General features: G+C 40.1%; 1 long non-coding RNA gene across 1 annotated transcript in view; it reads left to right on the forward strand.

Moving 5' to 3' along the window:
- Positions 1 to 25705, forward strand: part of LOC131491788 (uncharacterized) — a 138858-nt gene that overhangs the window by 49046 nt on the left and 64107 nt on the right. The window lies entirely within an intron of this gene.

Consider the following 25705-nt stretch of genomic DNA (forward strand, 5'->3'; position numbering starts at 1 on the left):
TTCAGATTCTTTGATTAGTACTAGTTCTCAAAACAGGAATATTTTAATTTAGTCTTATTATATGAAATTCCTTGGGGCGTCAGCTGTTTTCATCTTTGTTTCTTATTCAATGAAAATTAATTCTGCTGCAAAAAATAAAGGTCTTACTTATGTGTGAAATGTCTTTTTCAGTCTACGTTAAAACTTTATCAAATTTATTTTCCCCACTCTCTGCAGCAGGAATAGGGGAAAGTTCAATAATGAAAAAGCTCTTCTGTTCCAAGGAGCACCTTCTCCTTAAAATAGTACCCTCAAGGGACACAGGCAGGCAGACACGCTTACATTGGCCAAAAGATCAGCTGCAAGAGTTTTAGCAAAACAAATAAATCTTCTGAGCCCTATGGGTCATACCTGTTCTTTTGCTTTAATCTCTCTTCAGTTGAATCTGGCAAAGACAAGGTCAGATATTGGCACAATATTGGAAATGACTTCAACTTGTAAAGAAAAAGGAAGGAATGCAGTGAGACTGCCATTGCCAAAAACATTCCAATGCTCTTTTAAATTCTCTGGTATTACGCTATTCTCCCCTGCCCTCTTCAGTCAGTGGTCTGGCCTCACTCCTAAAGCAGTGCACTACAATACAATGTCAACTCCAGGAAATTCATGTCAAAATTTCTATAGCTAGTTGAGCATCCGTTCTGAATGTGCTTTTGTTCATCAGTGGGTGTGTGGGACGAGCAGACAGCTGGAATATTTTCTAAATGCAAAGTTAAATCTGTACTGTCAAAAAGTGCCAGCAGCCTCATATTGTTGAGATTAAGGGTCCGCCAGCCTTCCAGCTTCCATGCTCCATGAGCAGGGACAGTGTCACAGTTGCTATTGTATCCCTGGTGCCTTAGCTCTCTGTCCTGCACATAGAAGGTGCCCCCAAATAAAGCAGAGCTGAAACAGATGACAGAGCCATCTAACCCAACTTGGTGCCAGAGGGGAAGTGTCCTCCTGTATGGGCTGGGCAGGAAAGGAAAGAGGCCAGCTGAGACTTGGACAGCCGGGGAGTGTTTGCCCCTTTGCAATGTGGCAGCAACCACTTAGGTCATCTGATGGATGCCACGTGGTCCTGGCACTTCTACATTTCAAGTTTTTGAGAGAATTCAGGAGTCTAAATTTTTATGTGAAATTTCTTGAATTATGTTATGCTATTCAGGCAAAATATTTGTCTACCAGCTGAATTGGACTTAAAGGCTGCCAGCTTGGACTCCTTTCTAAGTATTTAAAGGATCTAAAGATTTATTTTGGTCAAAAACCAAAAGCTTGTTTCATAGAATAACTTAAAATAAGTTTTAATCACATTTCCCCCAAGTGGTGGTGCTTTCACTAGAAATGGGGCTTGGTACTAGGAGCTCACAAACTGGTATGGCCCCATTTGTTGAACTTACGCATTTTCCTTAGTGCCCACACCCCTTTCCTTCTCTTCCCTTTCCTCCTCACTGGGATGGTGAACTCTGGCATGCTCTGAGACCCTTAGGGTTTAGTTCCTACCCCAGAGGTGACTGGAAGCCTGTGGTCCATTTCAGGCATAGCCTGGCCCACATTATATCTTTTTCCTGCTCCCTTGGCCTCCTCTCTCTGATGGCTTTTCCCTACCAGCCTTTAAACATGCTTATGTCTCTCTAAACTTAAAACAAAGTAAAACAACCCTCCATCAAACCCCACATTCCTATCCAGCTATGGTCCAAGCTCTTGGCACCCTTCATCATCAATCTTCTTGAAGGACTGTCTGCACTTGCTACCTCCACATCCTTCCTCTATTGACCCCTGAAATTTGGCATTCATCCCTATCACACCTCTGATATGAATTTTGCCAAGGTCATCAGGGATTGCCGAAGATATTTCCCAGGCTTCTTGTCTTGATCTTTCATTATCATTGACTTTGTTGATTAATTCTTCCTTCTTCATTTACCTAGTTTGACTTCTCTGATTGCTCATTCTCAGGCTCCTTTGGTGTTTCTTCTTCTGGGGGCTTAATACTGATGACCCTCAGAGTTCTAAGCCTCCTTCTCTTCTAACTCTACACACCTCCATGGATGATCTCAACTTACTCCCCTCGCTTATGCTGTGACCTATATGCTAGAGGCTCTGATGGTTTAATCACTAGCTCAGATTTCTCTCCTGAACTCCAGGGGGATTATCCCACTCCCTCAGGCACCTGCACCTCAACATGTCCAATAATGAACCCCATACTTTTCCTCTTCCAGAACTGCTCTTCTTCCTCTGGTTTTCAGAGAATGGCACCCCTATCTACCTGGTGGCTGAACTCAGAGACCTGAAAATCATTCTTGACTCCTTCTCCTTCACATCCCTCTCCTATCAGTCACCAGGTTCTGTGACTCTATCTCCCAACCATCTTTCAGATCTCTCCCCCTTTCCCCATCCTGATAAGACTCTGGGGAAGGTCACCATCATCTCTTGCCCAGATTATAGCAATAGCCTCCAAGTAGGATCCTCTTCCTCTAGTTCGTCCACCCCTCCTCGCCACTCCTTTATCAATATTGTAACTAGGTTGACCTTTACCTTTATTTTCTTCATATATATATATATATATATATATATATATATATATATATTTAATTATATAAATTTGTATCAGGGAAATTGTAACAAAAATCAAATCCAACCATCTCGCTCTTTTCCTTAAAACTCTATGCTGTCTCTCCTAACATGGTTTACAAGGCCCAGGATAGCCTGGTCGGGGGTTAGCCTCTCCAGCTGGTCTCCATCCTCTATGCCAGGCCCACCCATACTAACCTCCTCGTAATTTCTAGGCCATTGTGCCTCTTCCTCCATTCAACACTTTCCTGGCTCTCACTTTACCTGGCTGGCTTCTGCTTATCCTATTGACTAGGAGAAATCTCTGATGTGAGGTGTCCTCCCTGGCCTTCCTTGTCATACTGCTCTCCCCACATGACTCCTCCCTTACAGTGTTGTAATGGCTGTTTAACTGTCCATTCCCCTCCTAGATTATAAGCATCAAGGAAGGAAGAGCCATGTCTCTGTTCATTTTTTAAAATCCCCTTTCTGCAGTAGATGCTTGGCCCATAATAGAGTAGACTAGGTTGTTTTTTTTTTTTAAGTTTATTTGTTTTGAGAGAGAGAGAGAGAGAGAGAGAGCACACAAGTTGGGGGGGGCAGAGAGAGGAAGAGAGAATCCTAAGCAGGGTCTGTACTACCAATGCAGACACTGATGTGGGCTTGAACCCATGAACTATGAGATCATGACCTGAGCTGAAGTCAAGAGGCAGACTCAACTGACTGAGCCACCTAGGCGCCCCTAGATTAGGTGTTTGATGTGTGTGTGTGTGTGTGTGTGTGTGTGTGTGTGTGTGTATGTATTAACAAATGAATTCCCAAGAACTCTTGAGTGACATTCTTGGATAAATGTCCAGTGGTGTATTGATTCCTGAAAGCCAAATGTGCTTTTGGTGATGTCACATTGGTAGCTTGAAGTTAGTCATGGTGGATGTATTTATACCATGAAAATTGGTAACCATTATAAATCAGGGCTCTACTCTCCTCCTCACCCTGTCCCTAATGGGTTTACTGGCATACTGCTATATATATATATATATATATATATATATATATATATATATATATAGCATACTGCAGTATATATATAGCATATATACATATAGTATATATATAGCATATATATATATATATATATATATATATATATATATAATGGGTTTACTGGCATACTGCCATATATATATATGTATACATATATATATATATATTGCTTTAGAACCCCCCTTAACAATGGCTTGGAAGTGATTCATTGTCCCAAACATACAATTTGACAACTTAGTAATAATAATAATAATAATAATAATAACAACAAATACCATTTATTTTTTATTTTTTTATTTTTAAATTTTATTTATTTTGAGAGAGAGACACAGGAAGAGTATTTGTGTGTGTGTGCATGTGTGCACACCAGGGAGGGGCAGAGAGAGAATCCTAAGCAGGCTCTGAGCTGTCAGCACAAGCCCATCTCGGGGCTGGATCTCATGAACCATGAGTTCGTGACCCGAGCCGAAATCAAGAGTTGGACACCTAAGTGACTGAGCCACCCAGGTGTTCCTAACAACTACCATTTAATGACTATTTAATGAATTGTATGGTACTGTGTACCAAACCCTGTGCTTAGTACTTTACGTACTCAATCTTGTTCAGTCTTTGTAACAAAGCAGGCAAAGTGGATATTATTAGTCCACTTTACAAAAGAGGACACTGAGAGTGAGATTTATCCACTCAGCTGGCAAGTCGAGATGGAGTTGGATGCCAGAGCTGACCACTGAGCCAGTGATCTTAACTCCCCTCTGCTCAGCGTTTCACAGCTGGTGCCTGGAGCTTCAGTTCATATTTCTCACCCTCATTTCTCCAAAGCTGTCCCTGGGTTTTTGGCTGAATCTCACAGCTAACCCTCTAGTTGATTGGAAAAATCAGCCCCCACCCATTAATAATAATCTTGCATTAGGCTAACCGAGATCTTGACAGGCATTTCATCCAAGATTGAGAAATAACGAGGGTTGTAAGAACTGGGTGTCAGCAACAGTGATATTTTGAATTGAGACAGTGATTTTAGTTTCTTGATGACATAATGGTGGAAATTGTTCTTAAATAGAACTTTTCCACCTGCTGGGATAATATGGTGAATAAGTGTATTCAGGGTTTAAGTGCTGTAGGGAAGGTGCCAGCCAACCATCAAACATATGACCTGAAGCCATCTCCCCAGCATCCCTTCACAATAATGCTCTAATACTTGGTGGTTGTAGAGTAGTGGCTTCTAAAGTGGAATCTAGATAATGTCCATACACAAAAGCCTGTCTATTTCCAAGGCTCCCTGAAGAGGGCAATGGGCACACTGGATGCTGCCAATGCTGCTTTATAATCACAGTCCAAACCTTGTCATTGCTTGAAACTGCTTCTTTTATGAAATCCCATTAGCGTCCACATACTACAACCCTCCTCTTTCCCCTCACTAAATCTCTTTGTTCTTCAGCTGCATCAAGGCTCCAGTGTAACTGTTCCAGTCTAACCAGCTTTCCTGGCTTACTTTCTTTCTTTCTTTTTTTTTTTTTTTACTTTTCATCTATTTTTATTGCTTTTTTTTTTCAATATATGAAATTTATTGTCAAATTGGTTTCCCTACAACACCCAGTGCTCATCCCAAAAGGTGCCCTCCTCAATACCCATCGCCCACCCTCCCCTTCCTCCCACCCCCCATCAACCCTCAGTTTGTTCTCAGTTTTTAAGAGTCTCTTATGCTTTGGCTTTCTCCCACTCTAACCTCTTTTTTTTTTTTTTTTCTTTCCCCTCCCCCATGGGTTTCTGTTAAGTTTCTCAGGAACCACATAAGAGTGAAAACATATGGGATCTGTCTTTCTCTGTATGGCTTATTTCACTTAGCATAACACTCTCCAGTTCCATCCATGTTGCTAAAAAGGGCCATATTTCATTCTTTCTCATTGCCTGGCTTACTTTCTGATACAGCCTTAGATCCATGGTCAATCTCTAAGATGGTTTCTTACCAACAATTCTCAACTGCCTGGTTTTTCTTCTGTACTTGCTGTACAGTTCATATCTCTCTGTTAGTCTAACAGTTTCCACTCTCTTCTGCACAGTGGAGACTCTTATATAACCTTGTCCAATGACAATGGCTCCACGGAAAGAGCTGGTTTCCAGCATCTTCTAAGTTTCTCAGTGCTACCCTTGAGGTCTTTTTTTCCCAGATACCTTCCTTTCCAAATTCCCATTGTTGGCTGTTTACTGACTTCTCATCTCTTCTTTGAGCCCCATCCCCATGCCCTTCAGTCACTGCAGGGAGGACTAGATCTTTCCTTTTTCAGAGGCAATAGAAGTCCTTAGATGTGAACTCTCCCTTTCATCTTTAAACTTGTCTATAAAAGTATTTCTTTCCTTGTTTCCTGTTTTAAAAAAAGAGCTGCCCTCTCACCCCTATAAAGCTGATTCCTTCCCCTGTCCCATTTAGTTTTCTTAATTGTTTAAAAATGTAAATGTGATGATGTCATTTCTCTGTCTGACTAGACATTCTGATTTCTTTGTCAACAGTATTTTTTAAAAACCACCCAGGTGAAACACACTGTACACACTATATGTTAGCCAATTTGACAATAAATTATATTTAAAAAAAAAACCACCCAGGTGATTTGCTTGTGTCTTTTATGGCACTTCATTCTGTTCTCCTCCTTGCTCTGCACCTTCACTTCTACTCTCCAATCTTCAGAAGTCTACCTCTTTTCCAAACTTCAGGTTTCAGTTCAAATGTCACTGTCTATTGGAGGTTGTTTTCTGCCCCAGCACCCCATTTGCTTCGTTCATTATACATACTACGGTTTATGTTGTTGGACTGTCTCCTTGTTTTTTCTACCTGTCTTCCTACTGCTAGGCTGGAAGCTTCCTGGGGTGAGAGCACCATCTCTGTAGTACACCACTGAATCCCTAAAGCCAAGCAGAGTCTGACATATTTGCATTCACTAAGGGTGTGAGGAATTAATAATAGGTAAGGAATTGCTTCTGATCCTGCCTTCTTATGGGGGCTTGTGCCATTGATTTTCTTTTCTTTCTAGGATCTTTAGGTTTTCTCTGCTGATCCATTTTCTCAGTATAAAAACATACTCAAAACCTTTCCATCCAAAATCAAACATATATAGGAAATTTGTCTTGGCACCCCTCTTTACTTAACTTTAGTCTTTTCTTTTTTCTTCTACGAAGAGAGGAAATTTAGCCTGAGGACTGGAAAGTTGGGGTCTGAAATCAGATTGCCTGGATTCAAATCCTGATGTTACCTACTAGATTTGAGGTCCTGGGCAAGTTCCTTCACTTCCTTGTGCCTCATTTTCCTTATCCATCAAATAGAGATAGTAATAGTACTTTTCCCAAGGAGTTGCTATCAGGATTAAGTGAGGTACTGTATACCTCACTTGGGTTCTAGTAAGCACTCTGTAAATATTAGCCATTATTATTACAACTCTGGATTCCTTAGAGTCATCATCTCCATTGACTGTTTCTACCATCTCCAACTTTCTGGAACCCCTCAAACCATTTAAATTATTCTTTGTCCTGCAGCATTATCTAATTCTCACTTCACTTGATCTGGTTGAGGCAGGGGACTCTATTGAGCATTGCCACCATCTTTCCCCTTTTTCTGCTTACAACTTGCTTTTCCTTACTCCCACCTTTCTGAATGCCCCTTCCCCAGGTTTCTTCACTCATTTCTTCTCGTCTCTTGACTCCAGAGCTTTGTCCTCAATCTTCTTGTCTTTTCACTTTTTGCATTGTCCTTGGGCAGTTTTGTCTACTTCCATGGTTTACAAACAAGTCTTTGCTGATGAAAACTTTTAAATCATTACCTTTACCCCAACCTTTCTCCTGAGCTACAGACCAGTAGTGACAAGTGTCCCTGAGGCACCTCCATTTGGATGTCCTACATGGACGTCAGATTCTCCATATCTAAACCAAACACCTTAACTTGTCAGCACAGTCTCCTTCAATTTCTATCTCAATACTTCCTGTAAGATGTTTGCTCTCTGAACCATAAAGCAAATCCTCTGAATGCTAAACAAATGGCTGCATTTCTTTTAGGAACAAAGGAACAAGAATTGAAGGTTATTAATTACCTCCCCCCCCCATTAAGTATAGTATTGTACAGTGGAAAGAGAACAGACTTTGGAATTAAATAGACACTAGTTTTAGTCTTAGCTCTAACCTTTACAAGCTGCGCGATTTAAAATGGGGATGATAGTGCTTACCTCTCAAGGTTGTTAGGATGAGCAAATAAAATGAGAGTGCAAAGCACTTGATGCATAATAGATATACATCAAGTGGTAGCTTCATGTTTTCTTACTTTAGACTTACAACCTGCTTCATATGCTTATGTATTTTAAGTTCATAAATTTTCTCTGACCAGGGCCAGTGGTTGATGGAGTTGTTGGCACCAAAATGCCTAATTATTGCCTATTTGGAGACAACTGTGAACACAGCCTCTTGAATGGAGTTAACCAGCCAAGGTGAGATACCCCCACTGACACATTTTCTAAGGGATTAATTAGTGTGTTTTCTTACACATCAAGTTACATGGTAATTCCTTTGCCTGCTGCCTTATAAAACAACTCTTTGAAACTCTTTCCTTTTAACTTTCCATGTTAAATCTAAATGGGTCTAGTTCAGTACATTGATGTCACAACTGCTCAAATGATAATCAGTGTAGCTCAATGGGGCGGAGTGGGACTTGGGGGGTAGAGAATGTTCACTGGGGTGTACAGAAGCCAATGCAAGTTGGATGGAAATTTTGTGAAATGTAAGGTTGTTGTTTTAGTGAGCTGATTGTGATCTGTATGTTTTTCTTGGTCTTAAAGATAGTAGGGTCCCAAACATTTCCAGGTATGTTGTATTTGAGTTCAGTGCAGAGGGTGTTTGCATATCAAACCAAGTGATCCTCCAATGAGTAGAAAGTCCTGGTGATGGTGTTGGGGTGGGGTGGATGTCTGGCCAAAGCTGAATGTGGTGCTTTTTCCTATGTTGGGATGCTTTCATTACAGTCTCTGCAACAGCTGGTCACAAGGAAGTGGAAGACAAGGGTCTATAATGTATAGTACCTGTAATAATCACCAAGCACTCACTTCTAGCTCCTCATCTTATAAGAGAAACTGCAGTCCCTGGGTCACTGCAAGTGCAAAGCCATTGCCAATGTAGAAAGGATGGGTTAGCATAGGTTATTGTGAATCAAAAATGTCAAAGAAAATTGCACCAGATGGAGTTAGACAGACAAGGAAGACTTTATTCAAAATGACTGTAGAGTAGAGAGAGAGAGAACTCAACTCTGCTGAAACAAAAGGGGGAGAGTTTTTAGTTCTGGGATGAGCTAATGTAGGAGTACTAAGGGTGTTTGAAGGGAAGTTGGTTCAATGTGATGGTGTTTGCTAGTTGGTGCTCAAGGAAGTTAGACTCTGACTCTCCCACAAAGACTGGGAGATAGGGGCGTTATCTTTCTGGATGATTACATTTCAAAGGAATGGCTCCCAGGTCCATGATAAAGACTTCCCTGGGTTGTATAAGTGGCAAGAGGCTGTAAGAAGATGTACATCTTCTCAGAGAAAGAATTTATAATTACAAGTTTTCTAAAGTAAATCCTTTAAGAAAAGGGAGGTCAGGTAGAAGCCTATCTAAAGTTTAATCAAGCTGAGGGGAAGTTTTTTTTTTTTTTAAATTTTTTTTTAACGTTTATTTATTTTTGAGACAGAGAGAGACAGAGCATGAACGGGGGAGGGTCAGAGAGAGAGGGAGACACAGAATCTGAAACAGGCTCCAGGCTCTGAGCTGCCAGCACAGAGCCTGACTCGGGGCTCGAACTCACGGAGTGCGAGATCATGACCTGAGCCGAAGTCGGCCACTTAACCGACCGAGCCACCCAGGCGCCCCAAGGGGAAGTTTATTTAAGGCCAACTTGGTAAAAAGACAAACACCAATTGGAAATTTTCCAGTTGGAATGTTACAATGCATTACCACCCAGGTTATTCCAGTTTTCTAAAAAAGAAAGAAAGAAAGAAAGAAAGAAAGAAAGAAAGAAAGAAAGAAAGAAAGAAAGAAAGAAAAAAAAGAAAAGAAAAGAGAAAAAAGAAGAAGGATACTCAAGGGCCTGTGTTCTTTTCCAAACCACTTTCCTTTATTCATGGAGGCTCTTTAAAAGACTCTGTAGCAAAAGATTAGAATTCTACTAAAAACCTTCTTTCCAATCTTCTACTGGGTTAGTAAAAGCTCAAAATAAAGCCTTCCTTTTAGGAAAATGTATTCTCTACTCTATACAGACTGTAGCATTTCAACGACTTCATTTTCTACTTCCCATGACTTGTCTTTATGGGGGAAGGTAATTTAGGATTTAGGATAATATTATTGAAGTGTTTAATGCATTAGCTTTTGGATCCTGGCTTTGAAATTTATAAACTGTGTTCTCTTGGGCATGCATGCTTTTAACATCCTTAGCCTCAGTTATCTAATCTACAAAATGGGGGGAAAGTCTATTTACCTCTTAGAGATGCTATTAAAATCTTGGCACAAATGCCAACAAATGATAATAATTATTAATATTTTGTACATTTATGGGGCTTCAAAAGGGAGTTTTAATGTAAAAATAAAAAACAATAAGTGCTGTTTCAAGTTTATTATCTGCTTTATGGAAAGTTTTCATTATTTTTATTTATTCATGATTGGGTTGCACAATTAACACAATTATTCAGGGACCAATTATTCTGGTTGGCATTATCTAAATTTTGCTTCTCTTCCAGCTTAATGAAACTTAATCAGGTGGGCAGGGTAATAAAAACACAAGTTGGGCCACTCAGTATTATAACTCATTATCAGGGTTTAGGCTTGACTGAGTCAAAGGAAAACAATGATGTCTAGATCCTACTGACTGAGGAGAACCACTTCTGAGCCAGGAGGACTCCTTTGTCCCATAGCTCAAGGCTTAGATGAGGTAAAGGCATAGTGAGGCCTCCTTGGATCCTTTCCCCCAGTACAGGATTCTAAGACTGTAGGTAAGAGAAGATCCCAAAAGACCACAAATCGGAACAGAATCCTTTTTTGTAAAGCCTCAATCAGTCTGGCCTCCGTGTCCTCTCCATGACTTCTCTAGGTTCTCCCTGTTTTTTTGTTTGTTTATGAAGACCAAGGGTAAATGTGAGTCCTGATAAATGGGAGGCAGCCTCTGGCCTATATGACCACTTGGTACAGTGGGAGAGAAGAGAGGGAGCAGAAACAATCTGTGAGAGATCTAGAAAAGGGGTCACTTCATATCTAGATGTAACCCCTTTGGTTTAACCATCTAAAGTTCCAGCCTCTATTGACTGCTATGGCCCAGTTTGGAGCACTTGAATCAGAGCTCCTCCTTGGTGATATGTGTGTAGAAGGTGGTGTGTGTGTGGTTATGTGTGTGTGTGTGTGTGTGTGTAGAGGTATGGGGGAGGTCCATGGGCTTTCCTTATAGCCCCTCATCTCCACCTGTGGGGTCATTCTACTAGGTGATCTTAGGTGGTCAAAGGACAAGGATTTAAATATAGTTAAATCACATCATGAGAAAGTTATCATGAGAAAGTTTCAGTTTTTCTCACAGCCATTCTGATTAAGTCAAGGAGAAAGGATTCATTTTTGTACTGGGATGCTTTTAACTCTATAAACCCTTGCGCCTCTTCATTAAAACAATTAAGTGAATCCATTCAAAGAAAAATGTTAACTCAATAATAGTATAGGTTGTGACCAAAAAAAAAAAAAAAATCATGATTTGGAATGCACCTGATAAGGTAAATTCCTACCATTTTGGATGTAAGGAATCGTTAGATGAGAAAGTTTTCAGGGAATTTTATATCTTTATTCTTGATCTGAGCACCCACCACAGGTAGTCAAAAGCTGGCTGCTAGAAGGAGGTATGATGAGATAAAGGGCAGATATTCCTGGATAACTGTCCAAAAAGAGTAGACATCAACTTTCGTCTAGAATAGGCAAGGTTTTCCCAGGTCAGCAGCCCCTGCCACATAACTACTGTGGGAAAAGCTAGTCAGGTGTAAGATACTATGTGAAGCACTTCAGAATGTTTGCTGGGATGTGCCCTGAGGCACCTCTTTGGTGGGTGATTCTTGGAGTTGAATTTCCTTAGTCAAGCTTTAGAGTTGCTTGATTTTTCAGGGCAAAGCAAAAGCAGGGGATGTTGACTGGGTTAATGTAACTGTGTTACTTCCTCTTCTGTCCTTTACCTCTGAAAATCCACTGTAGTTCAGGTGCATACCAACCCCTGGAACAAACTGGAGATAATATGCTGGTGTGCTGTGGGAATTTTCAAGTCAAGGTAGCTATCAGCTACTTGTATCTATAGAGGCATATGGGTAAGGGGAGCACTACAAGGAAACTAGTCATTAAAACCCTGTCAGTCACTACTGTCAGTAAACTCATTGGTAGAATTTGCAACATTGCACATGCTGTCCCTGCCATAGGGGGAAAAGTCGCAAACAAACTTGGAAATCCTTTGACTTTTGATCAAGATACTAGGTTTTTGGATTGTGCATCTACTTAAGGGCCACATATGTTTCTTTTGGCTCATACAGTAGATGTTTTCTTCATTCCTGACGCATTATGAGCTGATCAGACCTTTCTTGGGACACTCCTTCTTTGGGGTTAAATTGGAAAGAGTGAGATATCTTTGCCAAAATTGTGAAACAGCCAAACTATGTCTGGTTTTTCACACATTTCCTTTCCAGGTCCTTTCCCCTGATTTTAGCATCCTTCTGGGTCCCAGCCACTAGACTCAGTCCTCTTCTATTGCCTGGGGTTCCTCTTTATAATAGAAGTCCATTCATGAACTTATTCCCCCTGAGATACTCCCAGGATACTTCCCTTCTAAGGAATGTTATATTAAAAAAAAGAATTTATTCCTAGAAAAGGCAATGAAATTAATTGTATTAAAGTCATTGAAATTAGTTTAGCTATGGTTATACCTGGGGCAGAAGGTGGGGCTAGCTTAAGGGGGAGAAAGATTTTCAGTCCCCAAATCCTTGACTCCACCCATGGGGGAGATGAGCCTGGGGAAGGGATACTTCACCAGAGCCAGATTTGTTATCTGTTCACATCAGCTGTGGTGTGACCTGAGACACTTTACTCTCCTCCAGCATCCCCAGATGGAGAGTCACAAGAATAATGATTGTGTGACTTAGAAAATCACAAAATTTAACCTGCTATACAATAATGTGAGATGTATGTGCATTATTTGTGGGTGGTTTCCTCCAGACATTGTCCAAATAGTTTCTGTGGTAGTTTTGTATATTTAACTATGAATATATTCAGAAGGAATGCCATGGTAACCCACATGGAAAAGCCCAAGGAAAAGCAACTCATTCCTGTGGCTTATCTCTGATATTAATTTTGCACAGAGTATTGCCTACATGAGTGTTTCTCTATTGAAGTGAATCACGATTAGTTCAGTTGGATTTGATCAGCAAATATAGGCAGATAACGTTTCTTTTGCAGAGTCTATAAATGTGAATCTTGAATGAAAGCTTCTGAAGACCAGTCTTCATGTAAATGAGAGGCTGGGGCTCTGACCCCTGGGTTGGGAAGGTATAATTGATCCGCAGTTGATGGAAGGACACTAATTTTTCACATGGGGATACTGTCTGCTTAGTGACCGTCTAAAAAGAAGATGACAGTCCTCAGAGTTACTGGGTTATCATCTTCTTTTAGCTATGCTGGAAGGGCCAAGTAGCTGCAGAGCTCAAGTTGTCTCTCTCCTCCTGGGTTGGCAGCACACGTGGGATTTGTTAGCCATAGCAGCCTCAGTGAGTTTGTGCGGGTGACCGTGACTCATTAGTCAGCCAGCGTGTCATGGTGCCCAAGAAGCAGTTGTCTCTGCCCTGAATGCAGGGAGTGCTCTCTGCAGCAATGTGGGGAGCCAATTAAAGAACAGTCTCTTGGGGATGCCAGTCCCCAGGGACTCCAGGGTTCCCTGGCCTGGCTGAAAATGTGCTCTGTCATGTCCAATGAGTTGGTCAGTCTATCACTGGATGGCTTCTTTCCGTCTGAGCTGGCTATTTCTTCCCTAATGAAACGTTTGTGTTTTTCCTCCCCAGGGGAAGGGGGGAATGGTCACCTACTGGCTGGAAGGAAAGACATTTGCTGCAGTCCCCAAAGATGTCTGTGGCACTTCTGTCCCCATTTAAGGACCAGAGTGAAACTCTTTTAATTTAATTCCTGGAATCATTAACAACAAATATCTCTATAACTCACCTTAAAGTAATTTCTCTGTTATACATGTGGTTTTTGACTCTTTCTAGCCATGTAGCCCATCACAGTCTTTTCATGAAACATAGAGGGGCTTAGAGTTTTAGAATTTTAGTGGCATCTTGGGCCAAAGGGAAGGGAGACATCTACACACTTCAGATCATCTGAAACCACAGAGAATTAAAATTGAAAATGGTTTATTTCTCTCTGTTTCTTTTTCTCTTGCCTTTTTTTTGGGGGGTGGGGAATGAGTGAAGAGAGGGTAGGGGTGTACATGCAGGCAAAAGGAGAGAGCACCAAGTCCGGTGGCAGTGAGGATCAAGGTTATACTGTTTGGGTGGTAGATGTTGGTTTCATTAAGCATGGTCAGGGCTGATCTTCAAGATTTTGAGATTGGCAAATTTATTCCCTAAGCCCCTTTACTCCTTTTCTATATCTGCTTTCTTTTTTAATGTGGTCCCTACCCCCACTCCTTCCCCACCATGTACTTTTTCTTGCCTCCCACTCATGGCCACTCTCTCATCCAGAGTTCTAGATCATGTCCCCCTCCATGCTCCCAGTCAAACCCAACTAGTCTGTGGAAACTCATTAGTGACTGGCTTATTGTTAATTGAATAAATTATTCTTGTTGAGATATTAAATTTGGATAGGAAAAGTGATATCTTTTGCATTTTAATAGGGATCACCATTGTTTTATCTCTTAGAAGTAACACATAGTGAGAACCTAGGTTTGGGGGCAAGCCCCATAGAAGGGGATTTTTAGCAATCAATCTTCAATGACTTCCAAAGAGGAAAGTGTTTGTCTGTCCTTATTAAGAATTGTATATCCTTTTGGGGCACCTGGGTGGCTCAGTCGGTTAAGCATCTGACTTCGGCTCAGGTCATGATCTTGCGGTCCGTGAGCTCGAGCCCCGCGTCAGGCTCTGTGCTGACAGCTCAGAGCCTGGAGCCTGTTTCAGATTCTGTGTCTCCCTCTCTCTCTGACCCTCCCCCATTCATGCTGTCTCTCCCTGTCTCAAAAATAAATAAATATTAAAAAAAAAAAAGAATTGTACGTCCTTTTAAACAAGATCGTTGGTTTCCTTTCAGTCTTAGTCTTAGTTCAGGATACAGAAGGAAAACTAGAAGCTTTTAGAGGTCAGTTTTCCTTTTGATATATTGAGAGTTGCTTTCTAGCTTTTGGTTCAGGCTGGTAGAGTTTCTTGCCATAGGTATTAAATCCTTTTCAACTTCCTCTACATTTTAATTAGGCAATTTGAATAAGGAGGAGGAATCAGAAGGAATGCACCTATTCACATGCTCTGGGACCCTCTCAGAACCATCACATTTATCTTCAGGGATAGAGGTCCCTCTTTCACAGCCCAGAGCCCTGGGCTTACACTGTGTTTACCTCCCACACCCACTTCTCCACCTCCACTTTGTTCCATCCCTTACAGCTTGCCAGACTTACAATCTGGTTCTAATCTTGTCACTTCTGACCTCAGAGAAGCTCCCCTAGCTCTTTGTCCTAATTGAATACAGACACTTTACTCTGGCATCTTAGACCCTCCATGGTAATAAAGTGCTGCATTTCTATGTGCCATGCATTGTTCTAAGCAGTTTACACATATTAATTGATTTCATTCTCACAACCCTCTGAAGCAGGCCACTATTATTCTCCCTATTTTACAGCTTAAGAAACTGAGGTACAGAGAAGTTATCCTTAAAGTCACAAACCTAATAAGAAGCAGAGTGGGGACTTGAACCCATGCAGTATGGCCCTGGGAGTGCATACCCTTTAGTACCATAGTATGGTGGACCCTACATTCCTCTCCACGTACCTTTCTCACTGCTTGCTCACTGTACATCTGATGGAACAAAATGGCTCATTGTTTCCAGAACACCTGCCCTTGCTTCCTGGGAGTCACACCTTTGCCTTTGCTCTTCCCTTCATTCACTATACTCTCCTTAGCTCTGTTGGTTCAATTTCTTAAAACACCAGCTCCTCCATGAAACCTGAACCCAACACCACCTTTCTTTGAACCCAACACCACCATCAGAGTTGCTTCTTACTAAATACTCAGTTTTGGTCACCTTGCCAGATAGTCAACAGCAGGCACTGACCTTGAACAACAGTAGGCACTGAAGCCCCAACACGGTAAAAAATTTGAGCATAACTTTGACTCTCCCCAAAATTAACTAGTAATAGCCTACTGTTGACCAGAAGCTTTACCTATAACATAAATAGTTGATTAATACATATTTTGTGGGGGGGGGGGCGCCTGGATGGCTCAGTCGGTTAAGCAGCTGACTTCAGCTCAGGTCATGATCTCACAGTTTGTGAGTTTGAGCCCTGCATGAGGCTCTGTGCTGACATTTTCTTTTCTCTAGCTTACTTAATATAAGAATACAGGATATAATATGTATATCATACAAAATAAGTATTAAAAGGTTTTTTTTAATGTTTATTTATTTTTGAGAGAGAGATAGAGTGTGAACGGGGTGGGGGTGGGGTAGTCAGAGAGAGAGGGAGACGCAGAATCCGAAGCAGGCTCCAGGCTCTGAGCTGTCAGCACAGAGCCTGATGCAGGGCTCGAACTCACAAACGGTGAGATCAAGACCTGAGCCAAAGTCGGCCGCTTAACCGGCTGAGCCACCCAGGCACCCCTGAAATATTTTTTTTTCTGAAAAAATATTTTTCCCTGTAAAACTGTACTAAGTGTGCTTAATTTGTTCCCTAATCTTTCATTAATCAAATAGTATGTAACTGCCAACCTGAGGCTCTGATCAGCAGGAACAAATGCCACTACCTCGTGGAGCTGGGTTAACTCCAACAAAGACATAAGCACTTTAGTTAGCCAAAGTGGATTTATTGAGAAGAGTGTACCTTTTGTCATCAAGTTTTAATATAGAATGAAATAGTTCTAACCCCTCACTTATATACAGACCATTGGTCAAGTTGGGTAGAGGGCTTGTCAATGTTTTGGAAGCCTGACCCAAGTCAAAATCAAATGGACTTCTGGGCTGTATCCTGTCTTCACCAAGGTTTATGCCTTGTCTGTCTAACTGTGCCAGTATTGGAGGGTTGTTAACTGGCAGATGTTCTGGGGTCCATTCAGACCCCCTGCCATACATTAATATGAAGCCAGCACCTAAGGAAACTCATGAGGGGTTCTACCTAGAATTCTGCACATCTCTTTTTCTAATCATCTTATCTCTGGTGGTCCTAATAATTTACAATTTTTGTATAGGGAGCTTCACCATCCATCTCTTTTGAGAAGGGAGATAATGTTTATCTCATAGAATTGTGTTAGAGTTCCCATACCTCACTGAAGTACACATGAATCAATTAGTATTTTATTTCTGAGTAAAAGAGGAATATCATTATTATCAGGACAAGTGATAAGTGTAAACTAATGGGGTTGGCAAATGTCAGCATTATTGGGCCATGCAAGGGCTAGGAGAAAGGAATAACCAGATGTGAGAATTGTTGTTGTGGGAAAATGGAGAGGATTTGAGGATTGGTCGGAGGAGGAAGCATGAAGAGAATGGAGGCATTAAAGGTAACAAGAGAACTGAAGTTTCCACAAATGCTGGAAGTGTTGACCCAGGGCTATGGGGTTAGGAGGTCTGGTGACACATGTTGGGAAGAAAGTGGATGCCCATTCCAAGGCGGAGAGTAGGAGAGAACTGTGATTTTTCCCTCAGAATTTTCTTTAATCCATATTTACTTTGTAGCAGGAAGAGGAAGCCATGCAAGTTTATTGAGATATGTGGGTTAAAAAATAGTTTTCAGGGGTGCCTGGTGGCTCAGTCACTTAAGCATCTGACTTTGGCTCAGGTCATGATCTTGTGGTTTGTGATTTTGAGCCCTGCGTCGGGCTCTGTGCAGACAGCTCAGAGCCTGGAGCCGGCTTTGGATTCTGTGTTTCCCTCTCTCTGCCCCTGCCCCACTCATGATCTCTCTCTCTCTCTCTCTCTCTCTCTCTCTCTCTCTCTCTCTCTCTCTCTCTCTTCTCTCTCTCTCTCCCCCTCCCTCCCTCCATCCCTCCCTCAAAAATAAAGAAATGTTACAAAAAATAGTTTTCAGTTAGACATCAGATGGGAAAGTCAAGCAGTTTAAGGAGAGACAGCAATAGCTGTAACAATATTGATAATTATGAAGATATGCTAGACATTTTTCTCTGCTTCCTTATTTCTCCTGGGGAACAATATCTAACTGGTTATATAAGATACTGTGAAGATGCTACTCCTGAGTGTCATAATATGTTTCTTCTGCTGGGGATGTTTCTAGGTTGACAGTACCTGTGAAGGGATATGAGCTGATTTTCTGTTGGGGATAATCAGCCGACTTTTGAGTATGGCAGGCAACCTACAGATTGGCATCTTGTGTGAGGCTGGTGAAGGACCTAGTGACTGCACTATTTGCCATCTATATCAGCCACTGGAGAAAAGATGAAGGTGTTAGAAGCATGTACTCAGAGCTGACTGTCATAGGTTGAGATCCTTAAGATTTTGGGAAGGGGATAGTAATTAAACATTAAGTGACTAAGCATGAAAATTTTGGAATTTTTTTCCAGAGGAAAAGATGCATGTATATGAACACACACACACACACACACACACACACACACACACACACACTTTTATGGAGTTTGGTCATGGATTCCAACTTGAGAACTCATTATGTATGATACACTTTCTAGAGTTGTATGGATTCTTATTAGCTTTCGGAGGAGAGAAATGCTTTGTAATAATCTCCATTTAGCTAAAAAAGGTAATTTCCTTTTCCTTTTAAATAGACTTTGTTTTTTAAACATTTTATTTATTTATTTTTGAACTTTATTTTTTAGAGCAGTTTTAGGTTCCCAGCAAAATTGAGCAGAAGGTACACAGATTTCCCATATACCTCCGCCCCTACACATACATAACCTCCTGCATTATCAGCATCCCCCACCAAAGTGGTACACTTGTCACAGTTGATGAACCTATACTGACACATTATTATATAACCCAGAGTCTGTAGTTTACCTTAGGGTCCACTTTTGCTGTCGTACCTTCTATGGGTTTGGACAAATGTATAATGACATGTATCTTTCATTAAAGCATCATGCAGAGTAGTTTCACTGCCCTAAAAATCCTCTATTTTTCATCTATTCATCCTTCTTTCCTCCTAACCCCTAGCAAAGACTTTTACTGTCTATATCTATATTTTTGCCTTCCCCAGAATATCGTATAGTTGGAATCATACAGTATGTAGTCTTTTCAGAATGACTTCTTTCACTTAGTGATGTGCATTTAAGATTCTTCCATGTATTTTCATGGTTTGATAGCTCATTTCTTTTTAGCGCTCAATAATATGCCATAGTCTAGATGTACCACAGTTTATTTTTCCATTCACCCACTGAAGTATATCCTGATTGCTTCCGAGTTTTGGCAATTATTAATAAAGTTGTTACAAATATCTGTGCATAGGTTTTTGGGTCATACATTTCAACTTTTTCAAGTAAATACCAAGGACTGCAATATAGTAAGAGTATGTTAGTTTTGTAGGAAATCTGCAAACTATTTTCCAAAGTGCTGTACCACTTTGAATTTCTATCAACAATGAATGAGAGTTTCTATTGCTCCACAACCTTCTCAGCATTTGGTGTGGTCAGTGTTCTAGATTTCTTTTTTTTAATTTTAATTTTTTTTTTTTTTTTTACTTTAGAGAAAGAGAGAAGCACAAGTGGAGGAAAGGGGGAGGGGCAGAGGGAGAGAGTTTTCATGTTCAGTGTGAAGCCAGACTAGGGGCTCGACCCCACGACCCTGGGATCATGAGTTGAGGCAAAACCAAGAGTAAGACGCCCAATCCACTGTATCACCCAGGTGCCTCTCTGTACCTTTTAATATGATCACCTGATTTTTCTTCTTTAGCTTGTTGATATGAAGGATTACATTAATTGCTTTTTGAATGTTGAAGCAACCATGCCTACCTGGGGTAAATACCACTTGGTTGTGTTGTGCAATTCTTTTTATATGTTGTTGGATTAGATTTGCTAATATTTTGTCAAGGCTTTTTGCATCTATGTTTGTGAGAGATATTGGTCTATAGTTTTCTTTCCTTTTGAAGTCTTTGTCTGGTTTTGGTATTATGGTAATTCTGAGTCATAGAATGATTTAGGAAACATTCCCTCCCATCAGAAAGATATTGTAGAGAATTGGTTTAATTCCTTTCCTAAATGTTGGTAAGAACTTATCAGTGAACCCATGTGGATCTGGTGCTTTCAATTTTGGAAGGTTATTAATCATTGATTCAATTTATTTAATAGATATTGGCCTATTCAGATTGTCTATTTCTTCTTATGTGAGTTTTGGCAAATTGTGTCTTTCAAGGAATTGGTCCTTTTCATTCCAATTATCAAATTTGTGATAGAGTTGTTCACAGTATTCATTTACTATCCTTTTAATGCTCATGGGATCTGTAGTGATAACCCCTTTTTCACATCTGATATATTCTGCCTGCTGGATCTGCCTCTTTTTGATAGAAGGGTATTCATGTCTCCAACTATTTCTCCGTGCAGTTCTGTTGGTTTTTAACTCATGTATTTTGCACTATGTTGTTAGTTGCATCCACATCAAAGGTTGCTGTATCTCCTTGGTGAATTGATCCCTTTATCATTATGTAATGTCTCTCTGTCTTAGTATGGGCTGCCATAATGAAATACCATTGACCAGTTGGCTTAAACAACAGACACTCATTTTCTCAGTTTTTATATCAGGCTGGGAGTCTGAGATAAGGGTGCCGGCACGGTTAGTTTCTGGTAGGGCCTCTCTTTCTGGCTCGTAGGTGGCTGCCATCTCACTGGGTGCTCATTTGCTCTCTTCTTTGAGCACATTTGGAGAAAGAGAGAGAACAAGCTCTCTGTGTCTCTTCTTAGGACACTAATCCTACTATATCAGTGACCCACTATTATGACCTCATTTAGCTTTACTTCCCTCCTTATAAGCCCTATTCCCAAATGTAGTCAAATTGGGGCATAGGGAGTCAACATACGAATTTGGGAGGACACAATTCAGTTCATAGAACCCTCTTTATCCCTGAAATTTTTCTTTGCTCTGAAGTCTGCTCTGTCTGAAATTAATATAGTTACTCCAGCTTTCTTTTTAGAAAAAAAAATTTTTAATCTTAGTTTTTGAGAGAGAGAGAGAGAGAGAGAGAGAGAGACAAAGTGTGAGTGGGGGAGAGACAGAGAGAGGGAGACACAGAATCTGAAGCAGGCTCCAGGTTCTGAGCTGTAAGCACGGAGCCTGACGTGGGGCCTGAACTCACGAACTTCGAGATCATGACCTGAGCTGAAGTCAGATGCTCAACTGACTGAGCCACCCAGATGCCCCTCCGGTTTTCTTTTGATTAGTGTTAGCATGGTATGTTTTTCTCTATTCCTCTACTTTTAATCTACTTTGTATTTATAGTGGATTTTTTATACACAACATATAGTTGAATCTTATTTTCTGATCCACTTTGCCTATCTTTGTCTTTTAATTGGTGTGTTTAGGCCATTGTTTAAAGTGGTTATTGATATAGTTGGATTAATATCTACCATATTTGTTGCTGTTTTCTATTTGTTGCTCTCATTCTTTATTCCTAATTCTGTCTTCCACTCTTTTTCCGCCATTTGTGGTTTTATTTTTATTTTTTTATTTTTTAAAGTTTATTTATTTTGAGAGGGGGGAGGGGCAGGGACAGAGGGAGAGAGAATCCCCTCCATGCCATTAGCACGGAGCCTGATGCGGGGTTCAAACTCACGAACCATGAGATCATGACCTGAGCTGAAATCAAGAGTTGCACACTCAACCAACTGAGCCAGTCAAGCACTCCTGCCATTTGTAGTTTTAACTGAGAATTTTCATTTTTCTCCTTTCTCTTAGCATATTGGTTATACTTTAAAAAACAACAACAACATTTTTAGTGGTTGGCCTAGAGTTTGCAACACACATTTATGACTTACCCAAGCCTACTTTCTAATAACACTACACCACTTCACTCACAGTGCAAGTACCTTATAACAAAATATTCCTAATTTCTCTCTCTTGTCCTTTGTGTCATTGTTGTCATTCATTTTTCTTAACTATGGGTTATAATAATCAAATAATTTGTGTCATTGTTGTCATTTTTCTTAACTATGGGTTATAATAATCAAATAATTTGTGTCATTGTTGTCATTCATTTTTCTTAACTATGGGTTATAATAATCAAATAATCAAACATTGTTGATATTGTTATTTTGAATAAATTGTTATTTGTTAGAGCAATTAAGAGTAAGAATAAGAAAGTTTTTATTTGATCTTCACTTATTCCTTCTCTAATGTTCTTCCTTTCTTTATTAGATCTAAGTTCCTTTATGTACATCCAAGTTCCTAACCAAGATCCTAATCATTTTCCTTGTCTCTGAAGAATTTCTTTTACATTTCTTGCAAGACAAGATGCTTTTTAGGATCATGTCCCAAATCAGCTATTTGTACTCAAATACTTGGCTCTGGTCTGCTTCTAGGGGAACTCAGCTGAAGACAGTTAATTGAAAAAAAAAATCCTGTTGGATAGAAAGACTTATAAATTGCCTTTAATCCTCTATAGAATGTAGTGAAGTATAAATGAATAAAAAATAAGTAAATGGTAGTGTTGAGTTTTATGCAACTCAGTTTTTATAACTTTTAGTTTTGAAATAATTTCAAGCATACTGAAAAGTTGCAAGAGCAGCACAAAAAATACCAACATACTTTCACCCACTTTCCCATGTACCCTTCAACCAGGTTGCCACATCTGCCTTATTAGTCTTCTGAACCTTTTGGGAGTAATGTGCAGGCATGATACTTCTTTCCCTCTAGCACTTCAGTGTCTAAATCCCTAAGAATGAAACATTCTTTTGTATGACCATAATACAATTATCAAAATCAGAAAATTAACATGGATATAATACTATTATCTCCAAACTTTATTAAAATTTTTCTAAGTTTCCCAATAATATTTAACAGCTGTTTTTTCCCTCCGATCTAGTACCCTATCCAGGATCACACATTGCATTTGGTATCATGTCTCTAGTCTTTAATCCAAGACCATTTCTTAGTCTTTCATGAACTTGACATTTTTGAAGTGTACTGGCCAGTTCTTTTGTAGAATGTCCCTTGGTAGATTTTTCTGATGTCTCCTTGTGATCAGATTGGGGTTATTCATTTTTTGGCAGAAATACCATCAAAGTAATGATTTGTCCTTCTCACTGCAGAGTATCAGGAGGCACCATTGCTGGTGATATGAACTTTGGTCACTAGTTAAGGTTATGTCTACCAGGCTTATCTACTGTATAATTACTGTTTCTCTTTTTGTAATTAATAAGTGTGTTATGGAAACATCATGAGATAGGAAGTAGTGTTTGAAATAGGATGGAGATATGCCACAGGGAGAGGAGCAAGCTTCAAGGAATTTCCCCCTGGCCAAATCTGGGACAATTTGAGCTTTAAACAATGATAGTAACAGATTATAACCCATGCATGAAATAATCCATGACAATTTGATAATTAAAAATTGATAGAAACAGATTAGAACTCATTGCATAAAGTAATAATCCATGAGTCCATATTTGTTTATAAATAAGTAAGTGAACAAATAAATGGAGAAGGAAAAGTTCTTTCTGAGAGTAGAATTCCAACTGATAAAAGTAGAATGAATGAAGAAAAGTGAATATTTAACAGCCATTATGGTAATAGTCAATTAGGCAGGAATCCTCAATGGATGCTAGAACTTTTGTCATTGGATTATAATCAGGTTATAATTATATGCTATTATTATAATATATTAATAAATATGTAGTGAATGCCAAACAGAAGATTTATGTCCTCCCTGGACTTTAAATAACCTGAGATCTAGTAGGGAAGGTGTACACAAATTATTACAACACAGAGAAGAAATTGGTGGTGTATCACATAAAATGAAGAGGAATATGAAACTATCTAAGAAAGAATACTAGACAGAATGCACAATGTGTCTGACCCACTGTGGTAATTTCTTTTGTATTGCCCCCCACATGCAAGCCATCCCCCAACATCAGATGTTTTCAATGAGCAAGAAAACAAGCTGCTAGTCCTTTGGACTGATGAGTGAGGAGGGAGAGAGATGTTTTTGCAGACAGCTGCTTCTTCGGTTTCCAAGGGAAACAGTGGTAGAAGCTGCATCAGAAAAGGAGTGGGAAGGCTGTGGTTTAGCACAGATGGGCCATTCTATCAGGTGTTTATACATAAGTGGTTACCTGGACTTCCTCAGTGACACAGGATTGTGGAGAATATTAAAATGTTTGAATAGTGATAAACAACAGATTTTAATTTTTATTTATGAATTTCTTAGAAAAACCTTTTTTCTTGGAATTCACTTTTCCCATAATCTATCAAAGCCCAAGTATATTGCTCTTTCAGGGGCATAGTACATTTTTCTCTTCTACACAGTTCACGTATCTCAGTCACAGGCAGGGAAGAATAAAATTAGCCATTGGGGTCTGTGCACTTACAGCATGGCTAAAATAGTACAAAAGAAAATAATAAAGTAAACCACCGTTTATTCTAGCTGATTGGGCAGGCTTTCAAGATCTCTTGTGAAGTCTCTATTTCAAAGTCATCATTGGAACCTGGTTCAGATACCTGTCCCATGTCCCAACACAGCTGTGAAGTATCCTGCTGGGGAGCTCAGGAGTGGCCTGGCAGGGAGAGGAATCAACCAAGAATGGTTGGAACAAACTAGATCATGATGGAATTGGCTTTTACCAGGCAGGCCGGGAGTCTAAAGAGGGCCTGTCCCACTTGGGCTCCATCATATCCCTTGTCACTAGTCAAAAGGTCTGGCTTTGGGGCACATGGTCTCTGTAGGACTTGGAGGCAGGCAGAAAGGGTCATGAGCGCAGTTGAGCAAATTGGGCTCCAGTTTCATCAAGGAAGGGGGGGAACACTTTCTAAAAGTAGATCTTAGGGATTAGACAAATAATTATTTATTAATTCAAAGTATTTACTGAGTGCCTATTATACACCAGTCATTAGATCCAAATGCTACTGCATGATTGGACCCATGGGTCTATACTAGACTTATGGCTATAAAACCAGTTGAAAGCACAAGTAGTGGTGAGGAAGCAACCAGAAACCATCACCATTGGCATCATCTGAGAATTTCACAGTAATGTAAATTCCACTGAATCAGAGACTCTGGGGGTGAGTTCCAGCAATCTGTATTTTAACAGGCCCTATAGGTGATTCTGATGTATGTTAGAGTTTGGTAACCACTGGACTACCTTGATGATATTTGCTCAGGTCTTGAATGAGGCTGAGAATGCCAGTCTTGTGGGGATGGGACTAGGGAAGGCAGGGATTCCAATTTCCCATGGGTTGCTGGTTCCATAACTTACTTCTTCTGTATCATAAAGCTTCTTAGAACTCTTATAAACACTCCTCACCAATTTCTGGTATCTAGGACTAATTTAATTTCTGAGTTGAAGGCAGGACCTGGCAACCTTTTTTGAGCAAAACTTGGATACCTAGGAAATTAGCGTCTGGAGGCAAAATATGTCTGGCAGATATGTCTTTGCTATGATCACCCAAATTCTCCCTGCTAAGGGAAGAGTAGTTTGTTAGAGGACTGTTCTTGGGTGAATGGCAAGGGCCATGAACATGAGGGTAATTCTGGTGATTATGTAACTTCCTTATCTTTCCTTTGACTCTATTTTGATTTCTGGAAATTTGTCTTCTTTTTCATGATTAGTGCTTCTAGATTTAGAGATTAGGGCAAGATTTCACAATGCTAGTCCTGAGGACAGCCCAACAGAATGCTGCAAACTCAGTTCCCTTCTTATATATCACAAAGAATGTGAATAAATAAATG

The sequence above is a fragment of the Neofelis nebulosa genome, chromosome 12, assembly GCF_028018385.1.
Source record: "Neofelis nebulosa isolate mNeoNeb1 chromosome 12, mNeoNeb1.pri, whole genome shotgun sequence".
NCBI classification, from domain to species: Eukaryota; Metazoa; Chordata; class Mammalia; order Carnivora; family Felidae; genus Neofelis; species Neofelis nebulosa.